This window comes from Lissotriton helveticus, chromosome 8, assembly GCF_964261635.1.
Source record: "Lissotriton helveticus chromosome 8, aLisHel1.1, whole genome shotgun sequence".
NCBI lineage: Eukaryota > Metazoa > Chordata > Amphibia > Caudata > Salamandridae > Lissotriton > Lissotriton helveticus.
In genome coordinates this window covers 280,567,542-280,593,115 of record NC_136069.1, presented here as the reverse complement: position 1 = coordinate 280,593,115, position 25,574 = coordinate 280,567,542, and the positions used below count along the sequence as shown (strand labels likewise).

The 25,574-nt window shown below is 42.7% G+C and overlaps 1 protein-coding gene across 1 annotated transcript in view; it reads right to left on the bottom strand.

The window, feature by feature from the left end:
- Nucleotides 1-24,100, bottom strand: part of LOC144772605 (sarcolipin-like) — a 29,234-nt gene extending 5,134 nt beyond the window's left edge. The window contains exon 1 of the mRNA XM_078657040.1: nucleotides 23,948-24,100. The gene's annotated coding sequence lies outside the window, so the exon portion shown is untranslated. The remainder of the gene's footprint in view (nucleotides 1-23,947) is intronic.
- Nucleotides 24,101-25,574: the final 1,474 nt, after the last annotated feature.

Here is a 25,574-nt window from a genome sequence, read left to right as displayed (position 1 = left end):
TCATTTTGTGGTGGTAGGTTTGCCATGCCATGCCAGCATGGTAAATGTGTGTTATTCCTGAAGCTAGGCCAAGATGTGTATGATTCTGGAAGCTAGGCCCAGATGTGTGTGATTCCTGAAGCTAGGCCCAGATGTGTGTGATTCCTGAAGCTAGGTCTCCCCACTGGGGGGCCTCTTCCAGGAATACTATAACTCTGTCACAAGCTATTATCTCTCAGCTTGTTGGAGACTTTGAAATATTTTGTTTGGCAGGAACTGCCATCGTTTTATTGGCAGGCAGCAGGACTGATGTTTGGGAGGCTAAACTTCTAATCTAATGCCATCTCCATTGGTGCAATGGCTGCATAGATGCTGTCTCCAGAACCAAAACAGGCGGCACATCTGCATTCAGGAACGCAGCCTTCCCCATTATTCTATATAAGGTGTGGAAGAGAATGTGGTCTGATTGAACATACGCTGTTTTGTGGTAGATGTCCAATCATCATTCACTTGTAAATTAGGCCGAGGATCTAATGGTCTGCCTCTTGTTGTTCCTCAATGGCTACATCATGCAGCAGTGTCTTTGGCTTTCGTCACTCATGAATGAGTTACCTAGGAGAGGCAAGACTGCTGATTTCGGAAGGGGAGAGTAAGAAAAGTTCTAGGTCTTATCCAGATGTCCATTCTCAGCTCGGGTTTCCCACTGGTGATAGCACCCTTACCCCTTTGACCCCTCTCACCTTTTCCTATGCTCTATCATTTTACCAAAGTTCCTGCCTTTTGACCTTGGGGCCATGAGGACGATCCCCTCTCTGTACAGAGCTCTAACAGCTGGAAATGTATTTGCAGGTAAGATCAGGAACATTAAATCCAGATTAAAAAAAGTCAAATCAATCTCTATTTTCATTCAAATAGTCTGCTTCTTTTCATTAACAGATTCGTCGTTAGACTAGTTGTTTCATCTTCACCAGGGAACTGACAGAACAGTCCTTTCTCAGCAAGCTTTCTGGGATTATTCTTGACAAGAACCCTATATTTTTATTTTCGAAGTTGTCTGGAAAGTGTAAATTTCATACAAATTATAATTTCATTGATGCTACCACTGAAAGAAATCTGTCTGGTATGCTGAGGGGGAGAAGGAGGTCACAGTCTTCGTTGGTGTTGTGAATGAGTTACCAAACAACTGGGCCAGGGACATCACTGGGCTAACTTGAGTCTTATCTCAAAGTCTATCCTTTGGTGCGTAGCTAAGCATAAAGACTACTCCTTAGAGGCCCTCTAGAATGTGTGTAATACTTCGGTAATAACATGGTTAAGATATAAATAATGGAGAGTATGAAGCAAATAATAAAGGATTACTTAGAAACCATAAAAACGTAGACAAAGATTGAAGTATACTTAGAAGTTATGGGGGCTGTCAATCAATTAAACTCCCCCCACCCATTTACAGGTGGGGCAATAGCGGAGTTTGTGATGGAATGAGTCACAGCTGGCTTTCATTTATTTATTTATAAAGCGCAACTAATACCCAAGGGCGTATAGGCGTTTAGCAGCAAAGGAACCTAAGGTGACTCAAAGTTATGCTCAGAGCTTGCAATGTGACAGAAGATCTAATGGGTGATTAACCAGGTCTTAAGGCCTTTCCTTAAAGACAGAAGATCAGGAGAATTATTTAGGTTAGTTGGAAGTCAATTCCATAATCTGTCAGTGGCATTAACAAAGCTTTTGCCTCCAAAGTTTGAGAGTCAGAATCTGGGAACCTCTACAAGCTTATGAGATAAGGATCGAAGGTTTCTAGAGGTACATACCAGCGAAACTGATTTTGTAAGTAGTCTGGTCGTGATTATGAAGGGCTTTAAAGGCAATACAGAGAGCAGTATGTAGTTTGTTAAGAAGACTCTTCTGAATACCCACGAAGAGGGCATTATAATAGTAGCCTAGATAAAATGAGTGCAGAAACGACTGTCTTTTGCTGGTTGAGCGGTATAAAGTGAAAAGTTTACTCAAAATTTTCAATGTGAGAAACATAGATGACTTGATAGCTTTTACCTGGTGTGTAAAAGACAGAGCTGTATTGAAAATAACTCTAACATTTTTTGACTTTATGAACAGAGTTGGGAGCGGGCCAAGTTCCTGAGGACACCAGATAAGAGACCAGAGGGAAGGGTTACTGCCAAAGAGCCGAACTTCGGTTTTATTTGAGTTTAATTTGAGGCAGTTCTCCGACATCCACTTACTTACCTGTTGCATGCAGATTTGGAAATTGTGAGCAGTCTCCTGAATATTATTAGTAAAGGAAACTATAATCTGCCTATCATCTGCATATGATACCATTGCGAGGCCAAATGATTTGATAAGCCTGGTCAACGGAGTGACGTATAGATTGAATAGGGTGGGCTCAGAGACAAGCCCTGTGGGACCCCACAAGGGAGTTTAAAAGTATGTGATGCATAACTGTCCAGTTCCACGATTTGCTTGCGATCTTCAGAAAAGATTTAACAAGAGAGATGGCTGCGCCACCTATGCCGATTTCTTGGAGATGGCTTACCAAAAAGCCATGGTCTACCATATCGAAAGCTGCAGAATGATCTAGTAGGATCAAGGCGGTATTTCTCCATTGTCGACCGAGCGTCTGATTTCTTTTGTTGTGGCGATCAAGGCAAGCTCAGTGCTGTGCTCACTCCTGAATCCGTACTGCTTGGGGTCAAGGATGTGGTTGGTATTAATAATAATTGTCAGTTCTTGATTCATTACCTTTTCAAGAATTTTCACTGGCAAGGGCAACCGGGAGATCAGGCAATAGTTACTAGGTTTCGATCCGTCTAGGTTTTTTAATTTTTTTAACAAAGGCAAAATGGAAGTTTTTTTCCCATTTTTTGGGAATATTCTGGTTTTGAGAATAAGGTTGATTGATGTGCAATAAGATCCACAGCTGCATGAGCTATTTGGGGGTCAGGGATCCATCGGGGACCATGTTTTAGTGGAACAAAGGACACTGCCAACCTGGTCGTGAGAGATAGGCGGGAATTTAAAAAATCGGGCCGGGTCAGTAGTTGAAGGACCATTAGAAACTATTGAACTGACCAGAGCTCCATTACTTTGGACAGTAGAACTACTCATATACTTTGAGGGTCGCAGGGTGAATGTATCATAAATACTGCATACCTTTTTGTAGAAAAAAGAAGAAAGGGTATTGCAAAAGGTTTGATCCACTATGGTATTTCTAGTCTCCTGGATACGGCTAAGTTTCAGAACCATAGCGAAAAGTTCCTTGGTATTGTTATTAGCAGGTTTACTTGTCTCTGAAAAACAGTTTGTTTTTGTTTTGTGGCTCAAATCTTTGTACTGTGCAATTACCTTCCTGTAGGTTTCTTTCTCAGTGGTGTCATAGGACTCTCTCCACCGTCCTCTGAAAACCAGGGCTTGGTAGGGGAGGCTCTGCATGTTTTCCCTGCTTTCAGGGGCGTTAGTATGGACTGTCGAAGCAATCCAGGAATGATATTCAATTGATGCCATCTCTGGATCACAGGATATGGAAGGTCTACTTTTATCCAGTAGGGTGCTAAATTCAACTGTGTCTAAACTGTGCCATTGGTACCGTTTGTGCCTTCTGGCTGGAAAGGTCCTGTTGCCAATGGTGGTAGATACCGATAAAATCAACAAAACTGCTGAATGATCTGACCAGTGTAGTTGAAGTATTCTTTTGAATTCCAGAAAAGGGCAATCTGTAAAGACTGCATCCAGCAGGTTACCTGCTCTATGAGTGGAGCCTCCCGTGATCTGTTCTAGAGCTGCACTGGTCATCTAATCATTAAGGACGTCGGAGTCTTTGTCATGTAGAATCTCTAGGTGAAAATTAAAATCACCTAGAATGGTGTAGTCCTGGGAATTGATGTGGTACTCAAGTAGCAGCCCAAGAGTATGTATAAAGTTGACTCTAAAGCCCGGCTGTCGATAGATGAGGAGTCCATTAAAAGAGGAGGCATGATGAATAGCGATTTTAAAAGCGATCACCTCACAATCAGGGTTTGTCGGGACCTCATTTTGTTTCTATTTTTCAATGTGTTAAGCTTGATTTCTGCTGCCTCATAATACCACAACATCTAAAAATGTATTTATCGCCTCTACTATCTTCTTAATAATATTGTTCATTTTTGTTTACGTCTTGGGAGAGACTCTGGCTTTTTTCAGCAAGCTGTTTGTTTGACTATATCTGCCTGTCACTTTTGAATTACTATTGTGTCCCTTTGGTTAATTGATTCTACGAATCCCATATGGGTAGGACCAGAAACCTTCAACTTACCACCATTAAACCACCCATCACCAAGAACATTATCAGAGCTACTACCTGTAATTTCTTCTCTGTTCTGGAAGATATGGAGGATATTGGGGATGCTTGTCAGAATTCTTCAACATCTTCCTCTAGTTTGGTTGGTTCTCCATCCTCCTCTAGTACCAAAATATCCTCTAAACTTCTTGCAACCTCTAATATATCAACTAATAAAAGAATAAAAATAATCCTTCCTTGCCCATAAAATGTACTACTGCAAATTCAATTGAGCTCCTCATTGAGAAAAAAAAAGTGGGCACTCAAGCCTTACATGGAGGAAGCTAATAAACAACTTCAAATTCTGGATGATAAATTGGCATATAGGATAGAGTTAATCGGATGGAACTGAGGGGTGAGGTGCTTGAAGATACTGCCCAGACTTTAATTTTATTTAAATTTGAAGTATCGTCTTTAAAAAAGCATGCTGAAGACATAGAGAATCGCAACAGAAGAAATAACCTGCACATCTATGGTCTGTTTGATGGAGTGGAGAACTCAGATCCCACATCTTCTTCCAATCATTTCTTTCCAAAGTCTTAAATCTACCTACCTCCCCTCCTTTGAATATACAAAAGGCATAAAGACTTGGACATTCTTCTCACTCTGCATCATCTACGCAGAAACCTACAGGAATAATCATTTATTTTTTTAGAATGCTTCGATCTACTCAAAGTTATCAAAGCAGCAAAGGACAAAGGTTGTATCTCATGGTCCAAACCCAATCTTGTTCTTTGTGCAAGATTTTGCCAAATCTATAGAGGACAGATGTAAGAAATGTCTTGATAATTTCGACCCTTATTTATTCAAAGTATCCTACAATAACAAAGCTACCTCTAATGAAGATCCTTCCCTTCTGCAAAAAGTCATTACTAGCTGCAGAGGAGAGGCGATGGACACTTTCAAATCTAATGTTACATGATTTTAATGAGTTCAAATATTTTTTTATTAAATCTTTCTGAAACCTTCCTTGTCATCATCCATTTAACTGCAAGTTATATAATATGCTCAATGTTTTCACATTGTATGTGCTCTAATTTGTTGCTAATACGCTTAGATTCCCCCTTTTAGGCATGTTCCATGTGCTTTCAATAATACAAGGTTTTGTGTGGTCTGGTATCCCCTCCTTTGTCGGCTGTTTCAGTGTTCGGTTGTGTCATCCTCCTTATGTGGCTCCACCATCCTCAACTATTTGTATTTTTATATATTCCCAATTCTCCTTTTTATGTCTAACCTTCATTCTCTCTTTTCTTATGACTGCAGACAACAGATCTTATATTATCCTTTTATACTATTGCCTCATTGCTTTCTTTTTCAAATATTTAATCATATATACATTGTTCTTGATTTTTGACTGTTATCTTTATATGCAAAATGTTATAGAATTCCTACACACCTTAAATGGCTTTAAGAATTGTTTCATGGAATATTAAAGGTTTGAGTTCTCCTATAAAATGTCAAAGGGTATTACCGCACATCTCTAAACTAAAAGGTGACATTGTCTTGTTGCAAGAAACTCATATATCCGAGAAAGGAATTATTAAACTTAAAAAACAATGGGTTGGAAATCTTTTTTTCCTCTCCGGGTACAGGAAACCATAATAGTGTGGCCATACTCTGCAATAAATCCTTAGATAGCCAAATTATTTCCCAAGACTCAGACTCCATGGGTAAATGGGCTACTACAACCATAACTATCAATAGAATCCCTTTTACAATTTTGATTTTCCTGGCCTCATATTTTATCTAAATTAATGTCTTTAAATGACAAATATTTAATATTTGGTGGTGACTGTAACATGTATACCGACCCCTTTATTGATCTCCACTTCAATTCCAAGTTTAGCCCATCACCTATGCATTCACAATTTACCTCTACTATAAAACAAAGATCTCTAATCGATGCTTGGAGACTTTGTAATTCTTCACTACAAGTATACACTTTCTTCTCACCTGCCCATTTTTCTCAATCTAGAATTGACTGTTTGTTTCAAAACCTCTTGCACAACATATTATACAGTGAGAATTTGGTTCCATATTAATTTCTTATCATGCCCCTGTTACATAGATCTCATCCTAGATACTCCCAGCAATAAGCAATGAAGATGTCGTAATTCTCTTCACCTGTATCCTAATTTTATGCAACACTTTAAGAGTTTTGTAAAAATCAATGTCATTGTTAATGACACACTGGATATTTCCCCTCAGACTATCTGGGATGCATTCAAAGCTGCCTCTAGAGAGTTCATTATTTCTTTTGTAACACACAAGAAGAAGTCTTCCTCTAAGAAGTTGCTTCAAACCATGACCCTTATTAAACAATGAGAACACACATATTACACTTCTAAATCTAAAGCATGTCTGAATAAGTTGATTCAAACCACATTTGCCTTTAATGAGATTTCAACAGAAAATGCTACTTCAAAGCTCCTTTACTCCAGCGCCAAGTACTACGGAGGTCAAAATAAAGCTGAATCTATCTTGTCTGCGACTAACCGCACTGTTCATAAAAATGAAGACATATTGTTTGAATTTACTATTTTTTTCCAGCATCTTTACACTCCTGAATTCCATTTTAGTCAAGAAGATATTCTTCGATATGTATCTTCTATCAAACCATCTCACAATCCTGATATAGATTTTACCTCAATAGATTTCATCAAAAAAAAGAAAAGGCTTCATGACCTAATCGTTTCATTATAGAATTTTATCTGCATTTCTCCAAACTTTTCACTCCTAAATTATATCATATTTTTACTCACTTTATATCCTCTAATTCTGCTGGGGATGCCTTTTAATATCCTTTAATATGTCTTATCTCCAAAGAAAACAAAGATCCAAAGCTCTTTAAAGATTACAACCTATTTCCCTCGTTAATCTGGATTATAAAATCTTTGCTAAAATCTTTGCCCTTCGTCTAGACCCTTTACTGCCTAAGTTAATAGGAAGGGAACACTAGATTTTTTAAAATAGTTTTTATAAGCCCATATCGCATAGACACTTTTTAGCAGCTATTTTTTTAGATGCTGAAAAGGCATTTGACTGTGTTAGTTGGCCTTTTTCCCCCCACTCTTTCTTTCTCCTAAATGTATTAATTTAGTTGCTCTACTATATTCTTCTCTCAAGGCATCCATCATTGTCCAAGGTTTTATTTCCTCATAATTTTCACTTCATCGAGGTGTTCAGCGAGGTTGCCCTCTCTCTATTATTTGTTCTTGCCCTAGAGCGCTTTCTGTAAACAAATGTGTATGAATTCAGACATTTATGGTTTCCAATATGGAGACAAACAGTTACAATGTTTGGTATATGCAGATAATATTCTTCCTTTCATCTCACACCCACAAATCTCTTTACCAGCATTCTTAATGGAAGTTAAAAATGTTGCTTCTCTTTCAGGATATTAATTAAATGAAGATAAATGTGTAATATTCCCTTAAAATTAAATTATGTTTTCATGCTGATTTAATTTTTTCTCATTTCCATTGGAATTAAGATAAAATCAAATAACTTGGTCTTTGGTTCAGTGCTTCTATAAAAGAGACAGTATCTATCAATATGAAATGGGTCCTCACAACCCTAACTTCTCATACATCTAGATTTAATCCTCTGTTCTTATCTTGTTGGGGATGCTTAGATATGCTAAAGACGATGCTAGTTGCTCTAATACTTTTTTCTTTTTCTAATATTCCTGTAAATATCCCTTGTCTTTATTTGTTTTTAAATTACTCTAGTCTGTCTAACTTTTTGTGGAGTAATAAAAAACCATGCATGCCTCTTCAAAAATGTAAATGTCTCAACATAATGCAAGTGCAAATGTTCCTGATTATCCCCCTTACCATGCACCATGCAGCATTTTTTCTCAAACAAGCCTCTTTTTCTCTAAACGGGGGCAATTCTATTACACCCCCCCCCCGGGTTGTTGTTGAAATCCTTTTGCTTCACCCTTCTTCTTTTCAACTAAGAAACCTCTATCTATGTCCCTCCCTATTCTAAAAAAATGCATGTAAGCTTCTCCATCCTATTTTTATCTCCTATCAAAATGTCAAAAAACTATTTCTCTATTGATCAATTTGGCGTAAGAAATATGTTACAATAAACAATAAAACTATTTGATAATGATTTTTACCTTCCCTTTACACAAGCTCAGCAATGTTTCTCCTTTCCTATCTTGTATTGCACTAAATATATGTCATTAATATCTGTGGTTCATTCAGCCTATGAACATCTTTTACATAATATCACCTATATTACCCCTACCCCTCAACGGGCTACATCCTTGATAACCTTTGGCTCAGCATCCCAAATTTATCATAAAATATCCGCTCATCTAGAAAATCGACAAAAAACAAATGTGGAATTGCAATGGGAATGTGACTTAGACACCTCTTTTTCAATTTATTTATGGAACAAGAATTGGCTTAAATTACGAAACTCCTCTAGAGCAGCTAATGCTATCCAAACGTTATTTTTTATTTTCAATGGACTCTTGATTACCCTAGCAACTTTACATAGAATAAATTCTATCTCCATCTCCTCTTGATCCTGTAATGTCAAAGTAAATCCAGTATATGGAGTTTATCTGAATGAGAAGACCAATCCTCTGAGATACTGCCAAGAAATATATTTGTGAAGGTAAAAGGTACTTGTGTGTGAAAAATAGCATTTATCTGTTTCCAGACTTCTCAACCAAAATTGATATGTAGAGAGGCATTCAAATAGGATATGTTTACGGTCGGAGGGAGTGACATTATACACTTTGTTAGGAGGCTCCTATTCCACTTAATTCAAGATCTCCATAGTGGATGACTCCACACAGAGGAATAGAAACTCCTGTGCAAATACACATTTTACATTTTATATTCTCTGCGGGATAAACATTTTCTCCATCAATAAAGTTATTCCTTTACATCAACAGTGAATCTGAGGGTGATAGGTTCACCATCTCTTCCTGGAAGCGGAGTTACTCCCGCCTTCAGCGGACATAAATCTTCAGCGATTTCAAGGGTGGCAAGGTGACGAAGAGAAATTTGGAAATGCCCATAAATATATAGGATTTTGGGTGTTATTAAATGCTTAACCGCGGTGGCAATTCCGCTGCAGTGCAGCGGTTTAGCACAGTGGGCGGGGCCGTGACTGCCAATGGACGTGCGCAGCACTACGGAGGTAGTGCGCACGACGGCCGTTGGCCGTCAGAAGCAGCGAAGGGGTTAAAAACTTTTGAGGTATATCATGCCTTTGAACTCCCACATCTCACAACTTGAGTGTGAGTTACTATTGTGGATTTTACCACAGTCTTGGTGGGGAAATCTGTATTGATATATGCATATTCGCCTGTGAGGAATACCTTTGTGAAATCCTGGCAGAAGTCAAAACAATCATTTGATCATAAACTTATGTTTACCACTGCATTTACCTTTGTGAATAAGCCCTGCAGCATTGGTGGCGGCAGGTTTTGGTGCCAGAAGTAACAAAAGTTTCCGCTGGGGGACAGAGCATAAACTCTTTCTCAGCTTTGAGGAAATAGGCACCCGCTCACCATAAAATATGGAAAATATTTCACTGTTCCCTTCATCAGCTACAGCGACTACAATTATGCTTCACTGAGGACCAAATTCTTCCAAAATCCTTTCTTAATTTCTACCCCCACCACATTTAACATCTTGGTCCGCCCATGATCTTACATGGCACTCCCAGTTCCAGAATCCTGGATCCGGGCCAGGTGAAGTGAGTGAGCAACGTATTGAATGATCAGGAGATTTTACAGCAGGCCAGGATCGATAAGGCTGGCAGTGCCTGATAGGTAACTTGCTCTTGCATATAGAGATTTGGAAACAAGGGGTGGAGGAAATATGAATTAGGGAGCGACCTGGAGCAGAAATGGTGCAAGGCCTGTCAGGCAAATTAGAATTTCAGCTGTTGTGGTGCTCCACACACATTGAAACATTGTTTTCAGACCTTGGGTTTCCATTTGTCACCACCAGTGGATGCACCCATAGGCTGCTACCTCATCTCATCCTAGGAAAGTACCCGTCATGGAGCTTCAGCTGATGCTCTAAAGTAGACTGTGGAGGTCTGGGGCTAATGCTGTCCGTACAACGATCACCAATGTAGAGAAGTGAAATTTGAAAGGCTATAAAATGAGACTTAAATATGTATTTGATCAAGGCTAAGAAGTGATAAAGAGAACCTGGAACTTGTTGGTATCACTTAGTTTAAGTTGCTACCTGGCCAGCACCCCGACCATGTTTCCAATTTGAAAACAAACACTGAGGCTGATTCACAAAGGGCCTCTGCACTTGTGGCGGAGGCCCCACAGTCGTAGTGGGAGGGACCACACTCATGGCGGCACCTCCGCTGAAGTTACTAATTTCAGAGGTCTCTTAACTGTGTACATCTTCCTAGGTGGTGCACTATTAGCACTATCTCCAGAAGCCTATTTGCCCATATCCCTCAATGGGTATTATAGCGTGCAAATACATTTCTAATTTGCATGGGTCAGACCCACAAGTAAATTAACAAATATCCCCTTAGCTACATGCAGGCGCACAACGTGCACAGCACAAGGAGTATTACAGAAAGGGCTGAAGAAGCGGCTGTTGCCTTTTTTGTAATACGGAAGTGCCTCAACCGGGTACAACGTCAGTGCTTAATTTGAGCCCGTGGTGTCCGGTGCTCAGCACCGGCCATTAATTGTTAACACCGGCCCTTATGACAATCTGCCACAAGGTGGCGCTGCCTAGCTAATTTACAGATGACCACAACAACAGCTAGTTATTAATTCAATATACATTAAAAGTGACTATTACCTGCCGCCCAAGCCATTTTTACAGCTTTGGGGGCATGAAATAGATCGAATCATCACACTTGTACGAGTGTGATGGTTGGTAGTTGTGTTGTTACTATTATTGACAGCATAGCAGGGGCAATGTGTGGTACAGCTTCAGTGGCCTCCTACAAATTAAGCGCTGTAACCCAGAAGAGGAGTCAGTCTGGCACCAGGTATTACTGAACAAACAAAACTAAGAAGATACTAAACACCAGTTTGTGTCACACCCTACACTTTTTAGCCCACTCTATTGTGCTACCATACACGCCCTTCAATCAGTATATAAACAGTGTGTTACTTCAAATCAATAATGTTGCTGCACATCTAAGTAAGCAGCTGTACATAAACGTGGTAATGTTCACATATATCTGTTCTTACTATAAACATACCTTTATGATCCGACATTTGCAAAACAGTAAGACGAGTGAGTTGGTGACACCAGAGACAAACTCAGCGATTAATGTTAACTGTGTTGATATGGCCTGTGTAAAACTGTAAAATGGGAGTGCAATTGCACACTCACTAATTACTGCTACTTGTGGGTGATGTAATTAATGGGTGCACGGTTTGTACCCGAAAAGTTGCACTGACCTGGATGGCTGGAGGGGGTTTGCACAATGTGTGCTTGATTTAAGGGAGTCCGCAAACTGTAATCGCATGCAGTTTGTTCCTGTGATTTGCAGTAAATATTACCTGTCGCACATTGAAGACAAGGAATGTCTTATGTAAGGTGGCGTTTACTCCCAATTTTGACCTCTGTTTTAGGTGCAAACGGGCGTTTGTACCTGAAAAGAGTTTAGCAGCCTAATGATAATCTTAGCTAACAGTTTACTGATGTTGTCGTGTTCCTTTGAGTGCATGCATATGATCTTTCATTTTCCTCCTGATAGCACATGTATCAGACGTAAATAGCCACCTGTGACCTGACAGCTTTATGTATCAAGTGCCTCTATAGTTTGTGTCTCATGTAGTACATTTCGAGCTATTTCTGGCAGCCCTCTGGGCGCTGCAGGCCCTCCAGGCATTGTTATCCCTTTGAAATTAATATTGGTGCTCGGGTTTGATTTCAAGGCCCATTCTTCCATGAACAACGATCAACAGCCACACTTATCAGGTGTCATGTGTATTAATAGGTCGTGTTTTGAAGGTGATTGAAAAGTCCATAAAACAGCTGCAACTCCCTTCTTCTCTGCTCGATGTACAGATTTAGACTCCTCAACATGTTTTACTTTTCACCAGTTTGTTTTAGCTTCTTCCCTTGCATTGTAGAAAATCATTGCTTAGCATCACTATTGCAGTAGATTTAGGGAGGAAAGTCTTATTGTGGGGGAAGCTGTGCCATCCTGCCTCTCCAGGTCTCGGCTACAGAACTTTTTTAGTTATCTATATGTAAATATATTGGTTCAAATATATAGCCTGTACTTAGTGTGGACTTTGGGTCATCCCCTGTTTCGTGATTGGATGTTTTTGTTGTCTATCTCAGTTACCTGCACTTAATTTGACAGTGTTCCTGTTTATTCTTGTGTTTCTCCCACCCAAAACCTTTTCGGTCTCACGGTGTTCTGTTTGTATGAATTGTGCGCTTTCATTGCATAAATAAGTGGACTTTTTTTCCTTGTATGTTTCCTTGCTTTTCTCATTTTTCCTCGTATTTCCACCAGCACACTCTCTCTTCATTTCCCCACCAAATGCTCTCAGCGGCGTAGGAAGGGGGGTGCTGTAGGTGCGGGCCATCCCGGGTGTCATCACTGAGGGAGGGGGATGGGGGGAACAAAATGGCAAAATATGTGTTTTTAAAATAAAAAAAATACACTTTCAACTTTAAGTATCGTATTTTTCCTACTTTCTTTAATAATTTCAATATGGGGGGGGGGAGGGGTGACAAGAAATGTTCCACTCTGGGTACCACCTGACCTTGCTACGCCACTGGCTCACTGCACAGCCCAGCGTTCTGCTTCCCATTCCACTCACTCCCCATGGTTTATTTATTTACTTTTTTTATGAGTGCTCCTCTTTTTTCCCCTCTGTGCTCTATTTTACTATTCCGCCCTGCTCCCCGATGTACCCATCCTGCTCCAAATCCTGCTCCCTGTGTATTCATTTTTTTTTCCATGAGAGTTTCCCTTCTTTCTCCTGTGAACTCTCTATTTACTCCTGCCTGCAACCTGATGTTGCTTTGCCTGCTCCTCATCTCGCTACCCTTTCTGTCCCTTGTGGTTTTTTTGTAACAAGGGTCAAGAATGGGCAAACTGCTGTCTGACCTAGGTTTCTGTTTTTTGTTTTTTGTGCATTCTTTAAGCCCATTTTAACACTTTAATTTATCATTCTAACATGGCTCCTTTATGCCATGATGCATGCATGAACAACAAGAAAACCTAGGGGTCTCTACCGGAAAGTATGGAAATTCCTATTTACTTAACCCGATGTCTGGCATAGTACGTCTGGTTAGAGTCAAGACTAAATAGTTCTGACAGGACACGAAAAACCTAAAGCAGGGGGCCACCAGTGACTGTAGATCAAGAAAACCTTTTGTAGGATTCCCATCAAAGACTTGTGATGATCAATGTTATCATTTGGTCGTCCTTAGGGTCGTGTGTCTCTAGATCATTGAGACAAAGATCGTACCCTGTGGTGGATAAGGGTTCCGACCCGCAATCACTGTTGGACCATGTGGTATTGATCTGATGGAATCCGGTGCAGTGCAAAAAATAAAGAGTGGTGAGATAAAATAGGATAGAGAACCAAGAGAGGAAAATTTTAATAAGGAAGGTCTCTCCCTGTTAAAAACAAGAACAGCGCAATATCATAGCAGTTTAACCAAATATCTGCAAGGGGGCCAACATGTTTCCGCCTAATGGGAAAAAGGGACCCAGGCTTTCTTCAGGGCCTCTGTTATCATAAATAATGCTACTGCATATAGTGCAAATAATGTGCCAAAGCAAAAATGTCAAAAAACAAATGTGAGTGTCATTCTATACAAAAGGTTTTCTTGATCTACAGTCACTGGTGGCCCCCTGCTTTAGGTTTTTCGTGTCCTGTCAGAACTATTTAGTCTTGACTCTAACCAGACATACTATGCCGGACGTCGGGTTAAGTAAATAGGAATTTCCATGATACTTTCCTGTAGAGACCCCTAGGTTTTCTTGTTGTTCATTTAACTCTGTAGAGGGGTACTACCTAGGCAGGTCTATAAATATCCCTCAGGCCCTCCACTAACTATTTGTTATTTGTATGATGCATGCATGCACATGCTTCATTATTTGCACGGTCGCTACACATTCACAGTAGGTTTTCTCTAATGGTAGACCCATTGCAAGACCACTGACCATGAGTCTGCATGTCTTTTGCATACATGTCACACGGTGCAGGAACTGGGGATGCAAAACGAGGGGGGCACTGCATTTACCCTTCCCCCACATGCTCCCAGAGGCCCAGGGGTGGCAGGGGGCCCTGCTAGGGCCCCTCTTTGTTCCCTCTCTGCCACCCTTTTCATGAAGGGCTCTACGCCATGAAAAGGTAGGTGGACAGGCAACTTCTAATATGCTTGGCGGTCAGCCGCGGCCGGTAGTGGGAGTACCGGCCGGGCGGTGACGTGGGGAGGGGGAGGGGCAGGGTGGGGGGAAGTAATGTATGGATTACGGACCTTAACCGGTAAGTAAACATATAAATAAATAAAATGAATTTCGTTGCGCGCACTGCATCACCAAATTCGATGCAGTGCACGTACAAAATTCGTTTTATTTATTTATATGTTTACTTATCTGTTAAGGTCCGTAATCCATACATTACTACCCCACACCCTGCCCCTCCCCACGTCACCGCCCGGCCGGTACTCCCACTACCGGACACGGCTGTTGGCGGTGCAGCAGAGGCACCGTCAGCATATTAGTGGGGTCTGATCACCATACTCATTAACCCCTTCCATGCTGCATGGCACACAGTGCTCATGTGCTGATGATGGCTCCCGGCCGTCATGACCGCACCCGCGATTGGAATGTGCCGCACAGGCGCAGAATCGCGGCCTCGCCCAAGGGGTTAAACTGCGTGCGGGCCAGCAGTGTAGCGCTGGTTGGACCGCCACTGCGGGTTCAGCGGTCTTATGGACTGCCAAACTCACAATAAGGTCTTTAGTCTGATGTTATTAGAGGCTGGAAAAGAGTGTTCACTTCAGGAGGGATAGAATTTATGACGAAAAGCCATAACGTTGCTTGAAATATCATTCGATTTAAGAAGTTCAGTAAGTTTACTTTAATATGGTTAACTACTCTAAAGTAATACAATGACCAAACAATACTGGCTTAAACGCACCATTGATGCCCAGGAAGAGTTTCAAAGGTGCTAAAAAATTAGGAAAAATACAGTCCAAGAGGTCACAAAGGGCCATATGGATGAAAGGGTTTTTACCCATTCTGTGTCAATGGGCAAATGCGTTCTTACATGTGGCTCGAAGTCCACTATTTACACACAAGGTATTGTGTTGCATTTAGCGATTTTACCTCTTCGAAGGGCATTGAGAAAATGCCATGCCAATGAGAGGCGGGTTTAAATACAAATGAACCACCAATCAGGCGGACTGAAACTTCCTGGCTAAAGCACAGTGTTTGGAAGGAAGCAGAGATCCAATTGAATTTGCAGTCAACCTGGAGCGTTTTGATCAGTGAATTTGACCAAAACTAGACCTCAGCATTCATCTAAAGGCAGTAGCAAGAAGCACAAATTACAACCTCAGAATTATATCAGACGCGTCCTTTCCACATCAGACTTGAGGATATTAGGCTGAGCCATATGCAGACTCAAATACTAAAAGACATCATACACAGGCCTTCCCAGATCCGACTTGATCCTATATGTGCAGTACTGCCTTCTGTTGCATTTCTCAATTCCAATACAGAGACATTCTGCCGTATCATCCCAATCCTAAAATCGCTAAACGTTGTGCCCCTTCAGGCACGAAACTCATGCAAGACCTCCTTCATCGCCTGCACCTACACATGGATACCACGAAATACTCAGCGAATAAACTTACCCTTTCGGAAGGAAGGAAAGACCAATGGGGTATATTCTCTTTCTGTTGCGACCTTCCCAAGTAGAAGAAAAAATCAATGGGGAAACGTGCCTTCTCTCCAACAATGAACAAACAATTTGAAACTCTACTGCAACTAAGATATCCGCCTCCAAGAGTCACAAGCTGACTACCTGTTAAATGAAAGCTCCATTTGAACCTACTTGTGTAACACTTGCTGTAAGACGACTGTTTTACTGCAGGCTTTTTAACTTCTGCTAAGTCCTTTCTGCTTGTATATTGTCTCTTGTTACAATTATTTTGCACGATCTCTACTTCTGAACTTCTCTCTCCTTTATATAAAGCACTTTGAACTTGCTCAAAAGATTAGAACTGCACCATATAAATACAACCCTCTGAGGTGTTTCTTGTGTGACCCTGGTTGTGCTGAACCCAGAACCATTGCAACCATCTTACAACATCCTATGGTTCCCGGGGTTCCATAGTTCCAATTTTGTTGTTTAACTGTTTCAACTCGGAGTAATCCATCTCTCAGTGGGTGCAGCCCTATCTAGAGGGTTGTCCCTGTTCACATGAGTACACAAAAAGCTCAAAACTGGTTCATTATTTCCGAGATACAGACCAGAAAAGTTTGAGAACACCCTTGGGTACCAACCGTTGTTGCAGAACTGTTTTCCGGTACCCTCAGCTTTGGATGGGACCTGCAGAATTTACTACTCATTTAATTTCCTTCAACCATGTACAGCATTCCTGTTTATTAACAGTGGATTCCAGAAGCCATTGTATACAGAGCACTGACTTCCAATTTTGTCCAGTTTCATCTTGTAAACCACCAACCTCCATTGAGTGATTATTTAGATTCTGGGGCCCTTTCGTGGAGGGTAGTTGGGTTTGCACATGGCTCCCACGTTATTGGTCTGAGGGAGATTGAGTAACTGTCCTCAAAAGGATAGGCCGTGACAAACTTGGACAAAAGGCCGATTTATGATAACATGTCAACTACCTTGTTTCAACCTGGATGACTCCCATACTTCACTACCTACCCCATAAGAAATTGACACCTACGGTAAATAAAAATGGAGACCTAAGGACAGTGGCATAGCTAGAACTACTGCCACTAAGTTTGCCGCCCGGTGTACGTAAGAGCAGGGGGTGGCGGCCGATGGAGGTCTTGTTCTGGGCAGGGGTAGGAGATGAAGGGTGACGTCTGATGGACGACTTGTTCTGGGGGGGGTGGTGGTAGTCGACAGACACATCTTGCTCACCTCCACTGCCCCAAAAAAGAGTGACGCCCGAGACGGACCACCCCCCACCCCTCCCTAGCTATGCCACTGCCGAAGGACATTCAAAGTCTGCCAGAGTCTCCCTGATCCCTCCTAAAAGAATAACTGTGCCCATGAACTTTAATGCCCTAGTCTTGCACCTGGCAGCGTAAGCTCAATAATAATGTCTAGGGTCACTCCTCAGATGTTTTGGTTTTCTTTGGGTTGTCTTATTACAAATGCCATACTTTTGCCTATTATAAAAATAGACCTATTGCGTTATAAACAGCTCTGCTTGGACATTGATTTTATTCTGTATTCATATCATACTGTCTCTGAGTGCTACTACTATTCCCTACAACCACCTCCTGATGAAGTATTAAATGGTTAGCCAAGACACAGTTGAAGAGTCAGGAGTACCAAAGGAATACTCAGACAGTCGTACTGGGGTTCAAGAGTGCCTTGGGTTCAGGGACGGTAGTGATATGTGAACGTATGAACCACAGATGCCACCCCTGGCTACCACCGGACACCTCACCATTGTAATACATTTAGAGTCTTCAGAAAATGCACACCTTCAGTCATAGAGCCACATCAATAAGAGATATTCACAGGCACTTGATTTTTGTTCTGCATCTGATCCTCTCCTATCATCATTTCCAACTCTTCTTTCCCATCTTCTTCCTCTGTCTACCTCGTCCTCTTAAACCACATTAGCGTCTTTTCTGTCGCTCTCAACTTTTGAGCCTTCTTAAGATCTGTCCTTTTAATAATATTTTTGTTATCATCCATCTTATTTGAATTCTTCTGATTTACAGATTTGACTAATGCTCCTCTCCTTTAATCTGGACTCTCTCTCGGTGTAGTTTACACTTTTAGTGCCTTTAAATGCCACAGTGCTCCCAGCCTTGCAGCCTACGTAGGCCTTTGACACCGCCCCACTACAAGTCACACAGATGTTTCTACAGAGGCTAGGATCACAAGACAAAACTATGGCATGACAATCCCCACCACTCTCTGTCCACAGCCAGGTTGGGACCTCTCAGAAATTCCAACCACCTTCTGTCCTCAGCCAGGTTGGGACCTCTCAGGAATTCCCACCTCCCTCTGTCCACGGCCAGGTTGGGACATCTAGGGATCTCTGTACATCTGTAACTCCATGTCATCCAAAGACCTCCCAGGCCTCCTCGGTGGGTCCGTCCAACAGCTTTGTGGTTATCCCACATCTCACACCAGCTCCTGTTGCCGGTGTTGCTGTGTCTGCTCTGTTGGGATTGTGTTGTGTTGAGAGCACTCGCAGGGAATGCTTTTGGCAAAATATCCCCAAACTCGATCATCTCTAGCTGCGTTCACACTGAATTTAAAATTGTCCAGGTGTTCTCTTGGATTTTTATTTTATACTGCTACATTTTAATGTTGCTGTTCAATCTGTAGCTAAAAGTTTGGCATTGACGTGAGAACTAGGGGGCAGTGGTACCAAGAAATGCCCAGAATCACAGATTTTGGGCAGTGTGGAAGCTGGGAAAATGACTAAGTGTCCTGGTTCCTAAAGTTGGCAGCACAACCAGCAAACCGTATCTCAGCCTCCAGGAGCTGGAAACCTCTGATGAGTGACAACCACCCACCCGTGATACGCAAATACAGGCATGCATTAAAGTGCCTTCTACATCTGCTCTACTTTTCACTCGTCGCCTATTACAGTAGCAAGAGAACAGCTGTTGCTGGATCTGGAGTGATTCCAGCCCTGAAACAACCTTCATGCTGGACACGCACCCTTCAGCGACCCGTCTCTGGGTAGTGGTACATGCCAGCTAGTTGGCACATAGGGAGATATGAATGAACATTTCTTCTTAGCAGTTTCCATGTTCTTTTTTTACTTGTCTTTATTAGCATTTTCCATAGAAATACACAAAAACGCCAATACACATAGCAGTGAAAAAGGATACAAAAACAGATTGCCAAAACATGATGCGGATGAGACGCCTCAGGTAGCCTCCACTCGATGGAGGCACATCACCCCAAAAGACAATAGGAATTATAACTCTATTCAAAACACAGTAGGTCCAGGTATGACTACCAGGCCTACACGACACCTAAAACTCCAATGCACCCCCCCACCAGAAGTAGTTTCCAGGTTTATTGTATGTTATGTCATATCTCATGTAACCATAATTTAAATCAGCCCTTCCTAAAATATATACTGCCTACTATACCTTTTGAAGACCACTCCCATTTTGCAGGATTATGGAATTTCTCATTCATTGATGTCACAGTGGTTTCGTGTCATTGTGTTAGTTAAGATCGCTCTGTTGGATGTAGTGTTGGAATATGATCTTCAAGAGATCATTGTAGCATACTTTGTGTTTGTCGCGGGTCATTGCCATTTATTTTGGTCCATGAGGGTGCTTGCTTGGTTGACCATGTTTTGGAGAGTCATTCTTTGTCTACTATATATTTCGGTGCTGAGTTCTGTGTGTGTTGGTGTTGTAATGTCTAACTAATGTATTTTGTTGGTTCTGTGCTGTTTATATTCCTTAGGAGTCTCTGAAGCAATTTGGAAATTGGTTTAGATCAGGTGGTCTCATCTCAAGCTTGTGTATAGCTGTCTTAGTTGGGAAACAAAATATTTGATCCCATGTTTGCTAAATATTCCTATGGTATAAATCTTGACACGAATGTTGAGATACACAGTGTGCGTACTGAGTTGTTTAGCAGCTGCGTTGATAGTGTCAGGAATGAGATCTCTGTCAGACCTAATTCTGGGATAATCCAATGGTATTCCACGCCTGTCAGTGCCTTCTCCCAGAGATTTAAGAGGGATTCCATACCACACCACAGTAAGCTCTGCGGCATTCCTATGCCACCGGAACAGGTGTAATATCAGAAGGAGTTCAGAAGGTCTAAAGAGCAGGCTGTGGTGGGACAGCCTGGATTCCAGTTGGATTCAATGCAAGGAGAGGGCAACAACTCTGGTGATGAAAAGCCAGAGGAGAAATAAAAAACAAGAGAATAGAGCCTGACAATCACCACTCAGTAGAGAGATACCTGGTTGGCCATACTGGATGACCGCCGGGAACCAAGCAGTGATACAAACTAGTTGGTAAGCCCGGGAAGAAGATTAGGCAGCATGAGTCATGGGTTGTGATGCCTTGTATTGACCTAACCATCATTGATGGTGCGCGGGTGTAGATCACTTTTTTTTAATAGTACAATGAACACACAGGAGGGCTACCAAGATTATTGAAGCACTTCAATGTAATTGAGGGTCTTTTGGGTAGTGGTTGGCCTCTGGATAAGCATTTACTCAATAGTCTATGGGAATTTCAGGGGCATTCAACATCTTTTATTTTGGGTCCACATTATTTTACTTTACTCGACTAAGACCACATATCTATTTTCACTGAGGGAATTTCCAAATTCTCACCATGTGGCCTAACTCACCTTACTTCTGAGAATGTAGTCACTAGCACAGTCCCTGTATTGAAAGGGCCTTTCAATAACTAAGGGGCATATTTATGAGCCCCTTGTGCCACCGGAGTATCACTTTTTGTGACGCTCCAGCAGCGCAAACCTTGAAATCATATCTGTGAGGCCACGTGATGCCCCTTTGCGTGGCTTTGAATGACCTCATAGATATAGCATAGATAGCAGTGTAAATTGCTGCGTTGCCTTACTCTGTGCTCAGTAGGAATTTCATGGGCTTTGCGGTGGTTGTTCCTATGCAACACCCAGGGATGTTGACGCCTCCCCAACTTTATAAAACCACGTAAACCTGGGGATGCTCCAAAACCTTACCCCTCCCCAGGGGAGGTGCAAAAAGGAGAAATAACTTTATTTCTCCTTGTTTTTTTCCTCTGCAGCAAGCATAGAAAGAAGAAAACGCCTCCTTTGAATGTTTTGTGCTGGAAGGTGCCCCTTTTTGCACAAAAACAATCCTACAATCAACACAGGCACTCGGGCACCATGGTGCAAGGGTGCCTGCATTGGCAGTAGGCTGAAATGGGTTCAGCGCTGGAAGTCTAGGAATCCCCTGTATTGCATAAATACGGTACATTTCGGCCCTTTCACTTTAGCGTGGGGCAGCGCAGCAAGGTGACTTGTTACCCTGAGGCAAATCCCCATAAATGAGGACCTAAGTCTACAGAGTGCTAACGATAACATTGTAATCACTCATCAGAACAGCTGCAGATCTAAGCCCACAAAAGTGGGACAGGGGTACGTAAAGTGCTACTGAGGAACTCCAACTTTTTGCTTCCAGCCTCTTTTAGCTGGTGGTCACATCCCCAGCATCATCTGGTGGCCCTGACCTCCTAGTTACAGAAATTGTCTGCTACATCAGTCCAGTTAGCTCACCTGTGGCTCACATTTTTTGATATTGTGGTTATTGTTCGGAGAATCCGATCAAGCATGGCAGAGGCAGGAGGGAAATTTTAATCCCTAAGTGATGTTTTGTCTTTTTGCGGACGGTAGGTTGGTTTAGCTTTCAGATCAAAATCAAGTAAATAATCACTGCTCTTATATTCTCTCCTTTCATTCTAGTCATCTATTTGTTTTAGTAATTGACAGTGAGTTCAATTATTGATACCGAAGGATCAGGGAATTGAAGCATTAACTGTTTAGAGACATCATTGGTGATGAAGTAACTGTACACTACAGCTCCCAGAACTCAAGTATTCACTAACAGCTCCCTTGCTGTTGACCCTGTACGGTGATACTCTGCTTTTGGCCAGGTTCGCACCATACAAATGGCCAGTATGTGCATACATACATAACAAACCACGCATCTTCCAGTCCCTACCCCCCCCCCCCAGACCACCCACAAAGATAGTTTTTTCAAGAGTCTAGAAGTGACCGTACTTCCATTGGAGGCTATGCCACAGGCGCTCGTTGTCGTTTGTCTTTATCATCACAACTTCATAGCTCTGAAAAGTATTTTCTGGATCTAAGTGACTCCTAGGTTGAATGCTGATTTGCTAGTTTTATGGAATAAAGTACTCTGTGCCTCTGCTCTCACCAACAGAAGGTGGCTTCTTGCTCTTGGTTCACGCACTCAAGACCCATTGACCACACATAGTTCTTATTCCTTGCCAGTGTACACCTCTTCGCCCACTATATTTGGTGGGTGTCTCAGCGTCAAGTGTTCATAGAGCACCGAGATCAAATCTCCATGTTGTTCTGCATCCGGCTTTCCCTCGACTACCTCCAGTGTTAACCCCCTCAGTCGGGTAAGTCAGAGGGTAGAGTTTTGCCAGGGAAGGTCAAAGAATATATATATATATATATATATATATATATATATATATATATATATATATATATATATATATATATATAAGAGAGAGAGAGAGAGAGAGAGAGAGAGAGAGAGCGAGAGCGAGAGCGAGAGCGAGAGAGAGAGAGAGAGAGTGAGAGAGAGAAAAAAAAAATATGAACATATGAACAGACCGAGAGAGATAGAGTGAGCGAATAGATTGATTGGGTGGCTTAATTGATCAATTTAAAAAATGGATGGAGAAGGGTGAGTACATTAATGGGCAGATTAATAGATAGATAGATAGGTAGATAGATAGATAGATAGATAGATAGATAGATAGATAGATAGATAGATAGATAGATAGATAGATAGATAGATAGATAGATGGATAGATAAATGGATAGGCAGATATGTGGATAGATAAATCAGGAATTAAGCATTGTCTGATTAAAGCTACTCGCTGTTTGGAATCTACAACCCTGCTTTCCAGGGCGTGTAACGCACTTTCGTAAAATGAGGTTCCTAAAGCCATTGCATGTTCAGGTCTTTTACCCTTCATTGAAGTTTTTCTACGTGTGACAGGCAGTTTGGAATATTTCAAAGAACTGGCTCCCCGTCGCCTTGCGTCATGCAGGTGCGCACCTCCCACTACAGGTATGCGTATTTGGTACGCTCCTCTAGTCGCTTTGTGGATTGAACACATTCCCACGCGCCCTGGTGCGCGCGCGCTCCTTGTTCCTGCGCAGAGAACCGCGCGCGTGAGCTGTTCACCGGCCAGTGCCGATAGCATCCTCTCCAGCCTGCCTTTGGTTCTCCTTTACTTCATAACCTCTCCAGCCTGCCTTTGGTTCTCCTTTACTTCATAAGCCCTGAAGCACGCCCAGTAAAATCCCTCGGTTCCAGTCACGGTGGGCTGCCCCGTCGTTTACTGCTGAAAAGAAATCAGTGCTGCTTAGATGAGCTTTCTTTAATGCGTCGAGGAGATTTTGAGAAGTTGTGGTAAGTATCAAACTCCCTACCCCACTTCAAATTTCCTTTGTGATTTTATTTAGAGAAGAATGCCATCACAGGGTATAAGAAAAACGCTAAGAGGAAGCTAAAATGTGCCAAAAGCTGCCATAAAATAAAGAAAATGGTCATTCTACGGGGAAACGTCGGTTCATCTCAGTATAAGTATCTGACATGAAGTCTGCGTTTTCCAATATTCTGCTAAATTCTGGCCATCTAGAACACTTTATGACTCTGAGCATCAAAAGAAACAAGAGCCACGCGCTACCTGCAAATAATGCGCAGTCCTCTGTGGCGCGTGCGGCTTCCTGGGGGCGGTGGACGTTAAGCCACGACGCGTGCCTCGCTGCAGCCTCTGCTCTGTCGGACTTCCAAAGCACACTGTGAATTCCTGCCCTCCTGGGCTGGCATTAAATGAGGCAGAGGGAGGAGACACAAGTGAACTGGCAATGAAAATGATGAGGTCACAGATGGGCCTTTTGAAAGGCTCCAATAAACCACAGCAAGGTTTCAAATCTGTGCACGCGCGCGCCTCAGAGTGGGAGTTTGCCAGCATCTGTCTGTGTGCGCAAATGTGCGTGTCCCCGCGCGGGGTGTTTACATCTGTGTTTGTATTTGTGTGCAACTTTATCTGTGTGTGCGCATTTGTGTTCAGCATCGGTGTCGGTTTTATTGTGTACTCGTTTGTATATTATTTAGCATCCACCATATTTATGGAACTTTTTGGTTGTTGTAGCTCAGGAATGTCTCAATAGATCATTCATTCGTGTAAAGTTAAGTCGGGAATACGTAAGTGGCAGTGCATTCTTTGGGTAGATACGTGTACCGTTGGGCTGTCCAAGCCCTGCTTGATAACCCCCGCACGTGCCTATTCCGTGGGTACCAAACAGCACCTCCCCGGCCCCTCATCCCCTGGATGCCCGTTACCCCTCTTACCAATAAAGTCAGCCAACAGTACCAGTTATTCGTGGTGGTCGTTGTTGGCCGCAGTTTTATTAATATTAAAACACATATTAACAAGGAACACATACTGGTTATGCAACTTCTCATTTGCGAACTGTACCCATAAATCATACATGTTTTATATAACTCATGACACCCTCTTGTGAGCACAGGTGTCAGGGTCTTTTGTGTATTCCTCAGTGCGTAAATGGCACTGTACAAAACCAGTTCCTTGTCAGTCCTTGGTGTTCCCGTGGTTGGTCGCGCACACCTTCTGCGTGTCGTGGAGGGGAGCTTTTCTCTCTGGAGTTAGGTCCCCAGCTCGCTACCATTTGCGCCCTGCCGTCCGGCCGGGTCTGGGCCGCGAGTGCCGTCTCCTCCTGCTACTCCCCTCCTTGGTGCGGCCACGTCACCCTGCCGTGCGGCATCCAAAAGTGAGTGGCCCTCCTCCTACACACCGCCCGCCGGTGTGTTTCCTTAGCCAACCATTGTAGGATTTCCGCAAACGCCCCTGCCATCCTCCAGCCCTGCGACTTCGCTGCTCCTTAGGTGTGGGTGGGTGGGTCTGCAGTTGATGCGTTGTCGCGCCGCTCTCCCAGCTCCTCGCCGAAGTTGTGTCCTTGCTGGGAGAGGCGGCGCCTTAAATCTCCTAGACCCCTCCATCGGGGACCCTGGTGACCCCCACTGATTGGGGGGTTCGAAAGAGGCCGGAGTGACCATTGGCCGCCCCATAGGGGTGCCCAGGTCAAGGGTCACTTCCGGCCGGAGCGGGCTGGGGCGCCCTCCACTTCCGCTGGTTTTCTGGGCGCTTTAAGGCGCCCAAAACCAGTTTCCCCACAGCTGGGCACCGCGTGGGTTATGGCGCCGGCCTCTAAGCCTCCCCCCCCCTGCGGGAGGGTGCGACGGCCTCTGCGACAACCCCCGCACGTGCCTATTCCATGGGTACCCAACAG